Source organism: Arachis duranensis, chromosome 4 (assembly GCF_000817695.3).
Source record: "Arachis duranensis cultivar V14167 chromosome 4, aradu.V14167.gnm2.J7QH, whole genome shotgun sequence".
Lineage (NCBI taxonomy): Eukaryota > Viridiplantae > Streptophyta > Magnoliopsida > Fabales > Fabaceae > Arachis > Arachis duranensis.
Window position 1 is genome coordinate 89,900,629 of NC_029775.3, and position 14,588 is coordinate 89,915,216.

Sequence of the window (14,588 nt, forward strand, 5' to 3'; positions counted from 1 at the left end):
AAACCGTGACCATAGAGGCTATGGCCACGGTGAAAAACTGTGACCATAGATAAGGTTATGGTCACGGTTTTAAGGGGGTGACCAGAGATAAAAGCTATAGTCACGGTCTTTGGGGGGGTGACCATAGAGGCTATGGTCACGGCAAAAAACCGTGGCCATAGATAAGGCTATGGTCATGGTTTTGAGGAGGGGTGACCATAGAAGCTATGGTCACGGCGAAAACCGTGACCATAGATAGGGCTATGGTCACGGTTTTAGGTGGGGTGACCATAGAGTCTATGGTCACGATGGAAACCGTGACCATAGATAAGGCTATGGTCACGGTTTTAAAGAAGGGTGACCATAGCGGCTATGGCCACGGTGAAAACCGTGACCATAGCCTTATCTATGGTCACGGTTTTAAAGAGGGGTGACCATAGAGGCTATGGTCACGGTGAAAACCATGACCATAGATAAGGCTATGGTCACGGTTTTCACCGTGGCCTAAAGTGTCAGATTTTGAAAATTGAAATCGTGACCATAGAAACCGTGACCATAGATAAAAAAACCGTGACCATAGACCTATGGCCACGAGAGAATAGGCCACGGTAAAAAACCGTGACCATAGGTCCAAAACTGTGACCATAGATCTATGGTCACCCTTTTCACTGGCTATGGTCACGGTTTTTTACCGTGACCATAGGCCTTTTTTTTGTAGTGTCTTGATTGTTCTTTCTTGTGTTCAAATTGTTCTTGGTATTTGGTGCGTGAAATTGAACTCCGCAAACTTCGACCAGATGAACTGGCAAGTGCCCCGGGTCGTCCAAGTAATACCTCAGGTGAGTGAGAGTCAAATTCCACAGAGATTGTTGGATTGAGCAAGCAATGGCTATCTTGTAAATCTTAGTCATGCGGATAGAAAAGATAGTAGTTGTGAAAAATGCATAAAAAATGAATAAGGAAAGAATTACTGAATTGGTGTGAAAACAGTGATAAGAATTCGGTTGAGGCTTCAGAGGTGCTTCTTGATGAGCAAATATTTTATACACTTTTTGGCATCATTTTCATATCATTTAATTATGTATTGTTAAAGTTTTATTATGTTTTCATAGGTTTTACTGAAAAATTCACATTTTTGGATTCTACTTTGAGTTGTTGTATTTTATGATGATTTCAAGTAAATTCTGACTGAAATTGAGGAGTTTTGGAAAAGTCTGATTCAGAAACAGAGAAAGGACTGCAGATGCTGTTAGATTCTGACCTCCATACACTCAAAGGAGCATTTCTGGAGCTACAGAAGTCCAAATGCCGCGCTCTCAACGGAATTGGAAAGCTAACATCGAGGGCTTTCCAGCAATATTAATAGTCCACACTTATCTCTGAAATTGAAGGCCCAAAACTGGCATTCAACTTCAGCTACTAACCCCATTACTAGCGTTGGACGCCTAAAAGGGAGTAGCTAGCGTTCAATGCCCAAAAGGGAAGCAAGGTGGGCGTCCAATGCCCAAAAGGGAGTACTGACTCGTGGAATCACCCTAAGCTCAACCAAACATTCACCAAGTGGGCCCAGAAAGTAGATTTTTGCACTATCAAGCTAGTCTATCTTATTTTCTGTAAGCCTTAGTCATTAGATTAGTATTTAAGGAGGAGATCACCCATGTTTAGGATCTTCTTCCTCCCCCATTCAAACATTACACTATTTTCTTTAAAAGCATGAGCAACAAAACCTCCTAAGTTAGGGTTAGGAGCTCTGCTGATTCTCATGTATTAATAATATTACTGTTCTATTTCAATATGCGTGTGATTCCATTCTCTTGTGCAATTTCGTTCTTCATCTCATGAATTGAGGATGACCCATGACAATCATCTTTATTCTACATGGGTTTTGTGTGAGTCCTGCCTGGATAGCATTGAACCATAAGCTAGAGAATGCATTGCGAATTCCAAGAGCGTGCCTGGGTGGCTTTGGATATGTGACATATAATCCCGTTGACTGTGGGTTATTGAGGTTTCTGTGGTGTCAAGGCTAGAGTATGAGAAGCAGCGTTCCCTGATCTGGAAGATCCGACCTTTTCTGTGGTGTTTTGAGTAGGATCGCGAAGGGGAGTGGATTTCTTAGGTCTTCACCTTCGACTATGGTGGGAAGCCATGAGTTAACTTAATGAGGATGCTACATGAGTTGCTCGGATATGGTGGACTGCTATGGTTCAGAAGAGACTAACTTGATGAGGATGCTACATGAGTTAGTCAATTATGGCTGCCATTGAATGAATTATTCGTTGTTGAAGTAGACAGTAAGAAAAGTTAATCCGAAAAGAATACGCATCTTTAGAGCCTTAACTAATTATCCATCATTGCTTTTACACTAATCTGGTATCTGATGGTGTTTTTTTGTGGAAAAACAAATTTCCAACACACAAATCCAACCGGCAAGTATACCGGGTCGCATCAAGTAATAATAACTCACTTAGAGTGAGGTCGATCCCACAGGGATTGATGGATCAAGCAACTTTAGTGGGTGATTAGTTTAGTCAAGCTAACATTGAAGTGAAATTGAGTGAAATCGTAGCCAACAGAATTGTAATTTTCAGGAAATTTAAAGTTGCAGAAAGTAAAATTGCAAGTAACTTAAATAACAAGAAAGTAAAATAACTGAACTTAAATTGCAAGAAATGTAAATTGCATGAAAAGTAAAGGGGGTTGGGTGCTGGAAATTAAAATTCAACAGGAAAGTGTAAATAGCAATCAAACAGAGAAGTAAAAGGTGCAAAATCATGCAACAGATCTAAACAGAAAATGGAAATTGCTTGAAGAATTCTAAACAGAAAAGCAGTGCTTAATTTGCAGCAATTTAAAAGAATGTTGAAGATCTCAGGATTGGAGGAGACTAGATAACAAGTCTAGATCTCAAATCCTTCCTTGATCCAACAAGAACAATTGCAGAAGAAGTAAAAGAAAGCAAATTGCAGAAATTGCAGAAGAAGAAATGAACAGAAAGTAAAATTCAATTATGCAGAAAATTAAAGAAGAGATCTCAAGGTGAGATTGAAACAGAAGTTCTTCAATCCTTCACCCAAGATCCAAAGCAAGAAAAGTAAAGAGTGCTCAAGAAGGAACCAGGAGGAAGAGAGATCAATTCTCCTTCCTAATTCTCTAAGAAATTCCAAAGTTCAAAATTCAAATGCAAGTAGAAAGGAAAATTCAAAAAATAAAGTCTCGAGCTCTCTAATTACATAAAACTAGCTCCTATTTATACACTTTCTATTCTTGGATTTTGGGGTTTGGATGGGCTTTTGATTTGGTGAAGAAATGAATTAAATTGGGTTTTTAATTCAATTTCAGCCCATGAAGGAAAATTGCTTCCAGGAGGCTGCCCTACCCTTGTGGAGGGCAGGGCAGGATTTGGTGCGTTGTGGTGCGTCCTTGGTGCGGTCTGGTGCAAGCTGGTGCGGCCTTGGTGCGTGAAATGCTGCCCTGCCCGCGCCAAGGGCAGGGCAGGAAAAGTTGGTGCGCCAGAACGTGCCACGGTGCTGCCAGAATCAAGAATTGGTGCGCCAGACTCAGAAATTGGTGCGCCAGAAATTTTCCTTGGTGTATGGGATACTGCCCTGCCCTCGCGGAGGGCAGGGCAGAAAAATGTGGTGCTGCCAGGATTGAGTTGCGATGCACGTTGGTTCTGCCAGGAGAGAATTGGTGCGCCAGATTTGTGTGTGGTGCGCCAGATTTGTGCACCAACCCAAATGCTGCCCTGCCCTCGCAGCAGGGCAATGTTTTCAATGTTGAAGTTCCAAGTTCGAAACTTGGTGGATGCACACGCTACTTCTTTTCCTTGGTTTCCTTGTGTCTCCCTCTTCGAGCCTTGGTGGAAGCATTTTAGTTTATTTTCGCTTGTTTTTGGCCCTTAAAGATGCTTTCCGTTCCTGCCCCAATTGTACACCAAATATGGATTGCTATATATCGTTGGAAAGCTCTGAATGTCAGCTTTCTAACGCAACTGGAAGCACATCAATTGGACGTCTGTAGCTCAAGTTATAGCCCTTTGAAGTAGGCATGGTCATGCTGTGTGCGGCCAGATTTTAACTTAGCGAAAATTCTTGCTTCCAACCACACTTTGCATCACGATTCTGCCCTACCCTTGGCAAGAGCAGGGCAGTGTGCGTGCTGGCTGCTTCCTTCCTTGATTTGGTCATGGGCCACGCTTTTAAATCAACTTCAAAGTGTATCTCAAAGCTCTTTTTTTCTCCTTTTTTTGTGCTTCTTTGCTTCTTTTTCTTCTTATTTCTTACAAGATTTATAAAATTAAAATATCAAGAAAATATATCATTTAAGTACAAAAGCATTCAATATTTAAGCACAAATCATCAATTTCTTGTATGAAAAAGCATAGAAAATGGGTATATGATGACTTGTCATCAGTATCTCGTTCTGATTATTTCATTTATGCTTTTAAACAAACTACCATCTTTTCTAATTGCCGGTTAAGTTGTGCTGAGTTCAATTTGTGCACCACTTCTTCTTTTTGAATCAACTTTTCTTGTTGTCCACTCCAACAATAGATGAATCATTCCATGGCAAATTATAAGTGATTAACATCGGGGCTAGTGGTCATTAATCTCCTCTGCTTCAGATCACACACCGGTGCTAATGGTCATCTAATTTGAACGAGGTGAAACTCTAGCAATTCAATAGACAAGGTCAGATCTTCCGGATTGGAGAGTAAAGCTTTATGATTCTAGTCTATACCACAAATGCCCTAATCACCCCGTACCTCGGCTAAACAGATGTTCCTATGTCCCCAACGAAGTCGTGGACTAGCTGTCTAAGAGATGTATAACCAAGCTTGTGATTCAATGTTATCCCGCTAGAGACTCACAAGAACCCATATAGAAAATGGGTCATACTCTCGTTCCACCCAGTTTCATTAGTTTGAAGAACGAAGATACATCTTAGAATGGAATCAAACATATATTGAAATAGAAACAGTAATATTATTAATCCATGAGAATCAGCAGAGCTGCTAACCTCAAACAAGGAGGTTTAGTTGCTCAAAGCTTACAGAAAATAATAGTAGTAATGTGTTTGTGCTTCTCTCCTTCCTGGGAGGCATGATCCTCAGGAGGAATGAAGTTTCTTATTTATAATCAAATATTAGACCTAAAAGATGTTACTATCAATTAAAAATCACAAAAAACGTGGAGTGACCTTCCTTGAGATAAGTTAGTTATCTTATCTTATCTTTTGTGGGTGAGATCACTTATCTTTTGGCTAGCCGCTTTTAGTGGGGCTGTATTCCTCAGCTTTGGGCCTGTTTAGGCCTTAATTGCGAGTTGTGTCCAAGCTCTTTACGAAGAGATCGGTGATGACCAACCATTACAAGAAGCCGGTCGCTTTGACGTCGTCCAACCCAGACCGTACAGCTCGGTCTAGGGTATGAACAGATAGTGTTCCGAGGGTTACTTGAAACTGTAGGTCAATTTTGGACGAGATCTATGGTGGTGGTAGCGCTGTCGTGGTTGACTTGTTAGATCTGGTGGTGCTGCTGATCCTTTATCACCGGAGGGTGGTGGTACCTGCAAGTTAGCTCGTGGTTTAGGCAGGTTTTTAGTAGAACCAGAGTATGAGTTATACCTGGGTGCTCCAGCGTATTTATAATAGTGTGGAGTGACATTTCTAGAGATAGGATAGTTATCTTATCTTATCTTTGAGTGAAGTCATCTTATCTTTAAGGGGAACCGCCTTTATCTTTCTAGGCTTTGGCTGCCTTTAGATTTGGGTTGTGTTTCTTTGTTTGGGCCTGCTTGGGCTTTTTTGGCGATTTGGCCGGTATCTTTCGAAAAGAGGTCGGTGGCGACCTAGCCTGAAGAGGTCGGTCACTTATCTTCAATCAGTCCGATTTGCATAGCTCGACCACGGGTATGAGCAGTGCCCTTGCTTGAGCTCGGTTTTTCTTTTGAGGTCGTGTCTTTTTTAGACTTCGACCCCTTTTAGGGAAGTCGAGCTCCAGCATTTTTTGTCGATCTTGTTGTAGAACTCCTTTTAATGATTTGAATGCAGAGTGTTTCCTCTTTAATTACAACGCGCGTTTGCGCTTTTCTTGGAAACGTGCGAAGGTCAAAACTTATTAACTCCCTTTTTGTCGTTTCCTTTGTTTCTCTCTTCGTATCTCTCATTTTTTTTGAATTTCAAAGCCTCCTCTTTCAGTTTCTCTTCTCCTTGCTTGCTGCAATTTCTAATTTCTCCTTACCCTCTACTTTTACGTCATCGTGCTTCCCTTTTTTTTACTCAAAAAAGTGATTATTGGTGTTGTTTCAGTCTATGATCAGTTATCGTCTCCTTTCCTCAGGTTGGTTTTTCTTCTTCTCTCTTTTTTACTTTCCACGCCGTTCTTTCTGCATGCTTGTGTTGTTGTGCTTAAAAAGTTTTAATCTTGTTTGGAATCGTGTTGGAAAGTTTGAATCTTTCTACATTGTTGTGCCTGATTGTTGCTGTGATGTGCGCCTTTTTGTATTTCTTGGTAGTTGATGCTTTCTTTAGGGTTTTTTGGTTTGTCGCTGTCCCTGTCTCTTTTCCCTCTTATGAGCCTTTTATGTGTAGACCTTTTTGGTATCTTTTGCATGATAAACTGCTAGTTGAAAAAAGGTTGTATCTTTTAATGATATGATTTATGTGCGGTCTATTTGATGATGATGGTTTTCTTGCTGCTTTATTGTGAAGTGTTATTTTCCAAAGACGAAAAGTGTTGATTTTCTTCAACTCTTGATGTTCGCATGTTTATTGTCTGAGTTGTTTCCATATTTTCTCGAGCTGTGTGGTGGTAACCCCTTTTTACTTTTTTGTAGGAATAGTTGACCTATGTCTTTTCGCCAAAACATTGTTGAAATGTCTACTAAGGTTCTGGAGGGCATGTCTGACTGATTGGATTCTATTGTTTTGATATGTGTCACTGTAGTTGATTCTGAATATTGTGTGTGACTTAGGAGGCATCATAGAATTTTTAGTGATAGGGACCAAGAGAAAAATTATGAGCTAGTATCTCCTGACCCCAAAGAGAGGGTTAGTTTTCCTTCTTTGACAAAGGGAGAACGGCCGTTCTTCTATGCTTATGATTACTTCTTTAGTCAACTGAATATCACCATTCCCTTTACCCCTTTTAAAACCGGACTATTGTGGGCCTACAATGTAGCTCATTCTCAACTCCATCCGAACTTTTGGGGTTTCATAAAAACATTTCAATTATTGTGTCAGGAACTAGATATCTGATCTTCCCAAGCCCTCTTCCTTTATATTTTTGTTTTGACAAAACCTGGGGTAGCTAAGAAGAAAGCTTCCTGGATTTCTTTCCGATATTCCCAAGGAAAGAAAGTGTTCTCTATGTATGATGAATCGTTTAGGGATTTTAAGAACTACTATTTCAAGGTCTGAGCTGTTGAGGGAGTTTAGCATTTCTTTTGGACGAAAACAATAAACCTACCTTCCCTTTGTGATGGCAAAAGAATGTGGTAGTGACCAGGTATTCTTGGGAAAGTCTGGATGAGGTTGAGCAGGCTTTTGTGCATGTATTAAAGGAAAATTCGGGGGAACCTCCCCATCTCGACACGAAGAAGTTCTTCGGGGATCCCTCCCTTCTTCGAGCTGAATTGGGAAGCTGCCGACTTCTTTTTAGCTTTTCTTTGTTTATTTGTTTGTTTTGTCAATCCATTCCTTCGACCCCTTTTTTAGCTGCTTTTTTACTTGCATCTTGATTTTTTTAATTTCTTTTCTCAGAGATGGTGAAGACCACGGATTCCATGAAGGCCTTTAAACGGGCCAGGAAAGCAACTGCGGCTCAAAATATTTCGGCAAAAGGCTCTGGAGACGGATCTTCCCAAGCGTGTCTGAGGAAGTCGACCCCGGACACTTCTGGGCCAAGGAAAGTCATCCCGACTTCCCATGTTTGCTTGGTTTCCTCCAACCCTCTCCAGCCAACCCCTGGTGCTGCCTCTTCTTCCACTGCTAGTCCTCCTCTAAAAAGGTAAAAAACTATTGAGCCCTATGACTTGGATGCCCCTGATTTTGATGCTGTGGGTTTTGTTGATAACCAAATCGCTCCTTATGGCCGACTTCCTATGGATGATGTGCCTATCCTTCGCCACATGGATTTTATTAACAGTAGTAGTGTTCGGATGGCTCATATAGGTGCGGCTTTGTTTCGTACGATCCAAGATTATCCCGTTCATGAGACAAAGGCCTTTTTGAAGGAAGCTAAGTCAGAGTTTGACAAAATTATAGGGCTAAAGAGTGAGCTTGAGCAAAAGGTGGTAAAATTGGAGCTAGACGTGGAAAATGAGAAGGCCCGAGCTACCGCTGCTGAGGCCATTGCGAACCTGGCTAAGGAGATGATGAAGAAGCATAAAGAGAGCTATGTTTAAACTTATGGCGAGCTGTTGGAGACCAGGGAGAGGCTGGAGTCTGCTCATGCTAATTACGCCGAGCTCCAGGGCTATCTAGTGGGTAGTGTGACCAAGGCCTATGAGAACTTGAAGGCCCAGGTCTTAGTTCTTGCTCTCGAGCTCGACCTAACTCTTTTTAGTTTGGACAACATCGTCGAAGATGGTAAGATTGTCCCTGCCCTAGATAAAGATATATTCAAGTTTTAAATTGGGAGGATGGGACAGTGGATGCGACTCCTTTGAAGATCGTTCCTCCCTCCTCAACTCAGGATGGTGTTCCCAAGGAGAATTTGGGCCCCTCATGATTCCTGATGTATTTGGTTTAGCCCGGCTTTTGAATTCTTAGTTTTTGTAAACTTTTTATATGGTTTTTGGCTTTCTTGGACATTTGATTGCTTCTGTGCAACTTCGTTTTGCAAAATAAAACATAGTTAGCTCTTGAGGCCGACTTTTCAACGGCCTTCTAAGTCTTTATTATTTTTATTATAATATCTGTGTTTCTGCTATGTTCATTGCGTTTGGGCAATTTCTGAGAAACTTTGTAGAATGTTGGTTCTTTTGCTATTCGACCTCGTTTTGATTGCTTCTTTCTCTACTTGGTCGAGGTGACCCTTGGGGCTATTTTGCCCGACAATTCTTTAGTGTTCATGTAGAACCTTTTCAGTTAGTCTGAACGATTTCGATAACTTTGTCGTAGAGTCGTGACTTTGTGACTTTTTGGTCGAGATTGTATTCTTTTTAGTGCACGCTCTTTGCTGGTCCGACTTCGTCTGGTCCTTTTTTGAGTTATTTTCAGCAATCCATTTTTAATCAGACCTCGTCAGGCCTCTTTCTATGGATTACTTTTTATAACTTTTGTGTAGCTTGGTTCGGGCCGACTTCTCTTTGTTGGTTCTTCTTAAGTTATTTTTAGCAATCCATTTTTAATCAGACCTCGTCAGGCCTCTTTTTATGGATTACTTTTTATAACTTTTGTTGCTTTGATCGGTTGGGTCCGACTTTCTCTTGTCGGTCCTCTTTTAAGTTATTTTTAGTAATCCATTTTTAATCAGACCTCGTCAGGCCTCTTTCAATGGAATACTTTTTATAACTTTTTACATAGATCGGCTTTTTTCGCTTTCATCTTTGTCGACCTTGTCAGGATCGGGCGATGAGTTTGGTTCTCATCTTGCCAACCTTGCTGTGATCGGTCGATGAGTTTGGTTTTCACCTTGCCGACCTTGTCGTGATCAGACGATGAGTTTGCTTCTCATCTTGCCGACCTTGTCGTGATCGGTCGATGAGTTTGGTTCTCATCTTACGGACCTTGCGCCCAGATTAATGCATCTTAGTAGAACAATTTTGTAGGAAATCTAAAAAACTTTATTTAGATAGAAAATAGGCATATAGACAAAGAATATATACATGTGGGTGCTTACCCTTCTAAATCGGGCAATTTTGTAGATCTTGGTTTGGCGCCTCATTAAAAAACCTTTTCAGGAAAAAGAGTGCATCTTCACCTAAGATCTTTTATTGCCTCTTAACTATAGTACCTTCTTAGGTTGCAGGCACGCCATGACCTTGGTAGCTCTCGCCCCTCAAGGTTGGACATTTTGTAGTAGCCTTTTCCCAATACTTCTACAACTCGGTAAGGTCCTTTCTAGTTAGCTGCAAGCTTCCCTTCTCCTGATCGACCTGCTCCGATGTCATTTCGGATTAGGATGAGATTGTTGTTGACGAAACCTCGCTGAACTACCTTCCAGTTATACCTTGAATCCATTCAGCGCTTTAGTACTTCCTCTTTGATCTGAGCTCATTCTCGGACTTCTGAAAGTAGGTCGAGTTCTTCTCTTTGAAATTGGGATTTGGCCTCTTCGTTTTAGAGGATTGTTCGGAGGGATCCTTCTTCAATTTCTACTGGGATCATTGCCTCCACTTTATAAGCAAGTCATAAGGGTGATTCTCCTGTGGTGGAGAGTGGAGTTGTCCGATATGCCCATAGGACTTGTGGGAGCTCTTCAGCCTAAGCTCCCTTTGCGTCCTGTAGTCTCTGTTTCAACCCAGCTAGTATGACCTTGTTGGCATCCTCTGCCTGTCCGTTGGCTTGTGGGTGTTCTACGGATGTGAATTGGTGCTTTATTTTCAAGTCGTTAATAAACCACTTTATGATTTATCTTGTGCTCAATTGAGTGGTTTTTATCAAGTCTTTGCCCACTTATTCATATGATTTGCATGGTTTTTCGTTCTCCTTCCTGATTTTGTGCTATGATTGAAAACATGCTTCTTTGGCTTTTATTTTCTTTTATTTAAATCTTTTCTTATTACCATTCAATGCCTTGATATGTCCCCCAAAGTTAGTTGATGCGGACTCGTGGATGACGCGCACGCGTCGCATTTGTGAACTTCAATCCACGCAAATGCGTTGACGACGCCTCCGCATCACTTTCCCGTGACCTGTACATACCAGCAGCAATTTCTGGGCTATTTCTGACCCAGTTTTTTGGCCCATAAAGCACAGATTAGAGGCTATAAAGTGGGAGAATCCATTTATTCATGAAATACTTCTTACAACATACATTCACTCATAATACACTTTTCATAATTTAGATGTAGCTTTTAGAGAGAGAGCCTCCCTCCTCTCTCTTAGGATTAGGATTAGGATTTAGGATTTAGATTTTTTTTTAAATTTTAGGATTATCTCATCTTCATATCAGGTTCAATATTCCTTTATTTTGACTTCTCTTATTTGTTAATTATTTATGTTGCCAAATTGGCTTATGGACCATTCATGTTATGATTTTCTTAATTAATACACATTGAGGTATTTCAGACTCATGATTATTTTGCTCTATTTATGATTTATTTTCCCTTTTGGCTTCGGTTGATTAATTGGTAATTCTTGAGTTGTCAAACTCATCGTGATTGATAATTACTATCTTTGCTGATTAATTTAGATTCCTATAACTCTAGTCTTTCCTTGAGGAGTTGACTAGGACTTTAGGTGTTAAATTAATTTGTCCACTTAACTGACCTTCATAATTAGAGGTTGACTTAGTGGTAGCAGAAATATAATTCTCATCACCATTGATAAGGATAACTAGGATAGGACTTCCAGTTTTCATACTTTGCCAAGAGATTTCTTAGTTAGTGATGAGCGGATAATTTATACGCTTTTTGGCACTGTTTTTAGTATGTTCTTAGTATATTTTAGTTAGTTTTTATTATATTTTTATTAGTTTTTATTTAAAATTCACTTTTCTGGACTTTACTATGAGTTTGTGTATTTTTCTATGATTTTAGGTATTTTCTGGCTGAAATTGAGGGACCTGGGCAAAAATCTGATTCAGAGGCTGAAAAAGGACTGCAGATGCTGTTGGATTCTGACCTCCCTGCATTCGAAGTGGATTTTTTGGAGCTACAAAAGCCCAACTGACGCGCTGTCAATTGCGTTGGAAAGTAGACATCCTGGGCTTTTCAGAAATATATAATAGTTTATACTTTGCCCGAGATTTGATGGCCCAAACAGGCGTCCAAATCTGCTCAAGAATTCCCGGCGTTTAACACCGGAACTGGCACAGAAGTGGGAGTTAAACGCCCAAACTGGCACAAAAGCTGGCGTTTAACTCCAAGAAAAGTCTCTACACATAAAAGTATCAATGCTCAGCCCAAGCACACACCAAGTGGGCCCGGAAGTGGATTTTTACGTCATTTACTCATTTTTGTAAATTCTAAGCTACTAGTTCTCTATAAATAGGACCTTTTGCTATTGTATTTTCATCTTGGAGAGTCTTATGCTATCTTGGATCACTTTAGGTCTTCAGATCATCTTGGTTCTTCTGGTTCCCTCTCTGGGACCGAAGCCAATGATCACCATTATCACTTATGTATTTTCAACGGTGGAGTTTCTACACACCATAGATTAAGGTGTGGAGCTATGCTGTATCTCGAGTATTAATGCAATTACTATTGTTCTTCTATTCAATTTAGCTTATTCTTGTTCTAAGATATTCATTTGCACCCAAGAACATGATGAATGTGATGATTATGTGACGCTAATCATCATTCTCACTTATGAACGCGTGCCTGACAACCACTTCTGTTCTACATGCAAACAAGGCTTGAATGTTTATCTCTTGGATTCCTTAATCAGAATCTTCATGGTATAAGCTAGAATTGATGGCGGCATTCTTGAGAATCCGAAAGGTCTAAACCTTGTCTGTGGTATTCTGAGTAGGATTCAGGGATTGAATGACTGTGGTATTCTGTGGTATTCTTGATAATTCTGAGTAGGATGCCATTTGGCCTGTGCAATGCACCTGCAACCTTTCAGAGGTGCATGCTCTCAATTTTCTCTGATATGGTGGAAAAATTCCTGGAAGTCTTCATGGATGACTTTTCAGTATTTGGAGACTCATTCAGCTCCTGTCTTGACCATCTAGCACTTGTTCTAAAGAGATGCCAAGAGACTAACCTGGTTTTAAATTGGGAAAAATGTCACTTTAAGGTGACTGAAGGAATTGTCCTTGGGCACAAAATCTTGAACAAGGGAATAGAGGTAGATCAAGCTAAGGTAGAGGTAATTGAAAAATTACCACCACCTGCCAATGTTAAAGCAGTCAGAAGCTTTCTGGGGCATGCAAGATTCTATAGCAGGTTTATAAAGGATTTTTCAAAAATCGCCAAACCTTTGAGCAACCTGCTAGCTGCTGACATGCCATTTGTCTTTGATAAGGAGTGTCTGCAGGCATTTGAGACTCTGAAAGCTAGATTGGTCACAGCACCAATCATCTCTGCGCCAGACTGGACACTGCCATTTGAACTAATGTGTGATGCCAGTGACCATGCGATTGGCGCAGTGTTGGGACAAAGGCATGACAAGCTTCTGCACGTCATTTACTATGCCAGCCGTGTTCTAAATGACGCACAAAAGAATTACACAACCACAGAAAAAGAGCTACTTGCAGTGGTTTACGCTATGGACAAATTTAGATCCTATTTAGTAGGATCAAAAGTGATTGTGTACACTGATCATGCTGCTCTTAAATATCTACTCACAAAGCAGGATTCAAAACCCAGACTCATCAGATGGGTGTTGCTTCTGCAAGAGTTTGATATAGAAATAAGAGACAGAAAAGGGACAGAGAACCAAGTAGCAGATCACCTGTCCTGAATAAAACCAGTAGAAGGGGCGTCCCCCCTTCTTACTGAGATCTCTGAAACCTTTCCGGATGAGCAGCTCTTTGCCATCCAGGAAGTGCCATGGTTTGCAGATATTACAAACTACAAGGCAGTGAGTTTCATACCCAAAGAGTACAGTAGGCAGTAATCAAAGAAATTGATCACAGATGCAAAGTAATATCTTTGGGATGAACCATATCTCTTCAAGAGATGTGCAGACGGAGTAATCCATAGATGTGTGCCTAAGGAAGAAGCACAGAAGATCCTATGGCACTGCCATGGATCACAGTATGGAGGACACTTTGGAAGTGAGCGAACAGCCACAAGAGTCCTCTAATGTGGCTTCTACTGGCCTACTCTCTATAAAGATTCCCGAGTGTTTGTACTTAATTGTGACAGTTGCCAAAGATCTGGCAATCTGCCTCACAGTTATGCCATGCCTCAACAAGGGATCTTGGATATTGAGTTGTTTGATGTATGGGGTATTGACTTCATGGGACCTTTCCCACCATCATACTCAAACACTTACATTCTGGTGGCAGTGGATTATGTATCCAAATGGGTGGACGCTATTGCAACACCCACTAATGACACTAAAACAGTGTTAAAATTCCTCTAGAAACACATCTTCAGCAGATTTGGTACCCCTAGAGTATTAATCAGTGATGGGGGCACTTATTTCTGCAATAAACAGCTTTACTCTGCTTTGATTCGTTATGGAGTTAGCCACAGGGTAGCTACTCCATATCACCCACAAACTAATGGGCAAGCTGAAGTCTCAAACAAAGAACTCAAAAGAATCCTGGAACGGACTGTAATTAACCGTAGAAGGGATTGGGCAAGAAGCTTGGATGATGCTCTGTGGGCATACAGAACAGCATTCAAGACCCCTATAGGGACCTCTCCATACCAGCTTGTATATGGAAAGGCATGTCACTTGCCAGTGGAACTGGAACATAAAGCCTACTGGGCAACCAGATTCCTGAACCTTGATGCCAAGTTAGCTGGAGAAAAACGATTGCT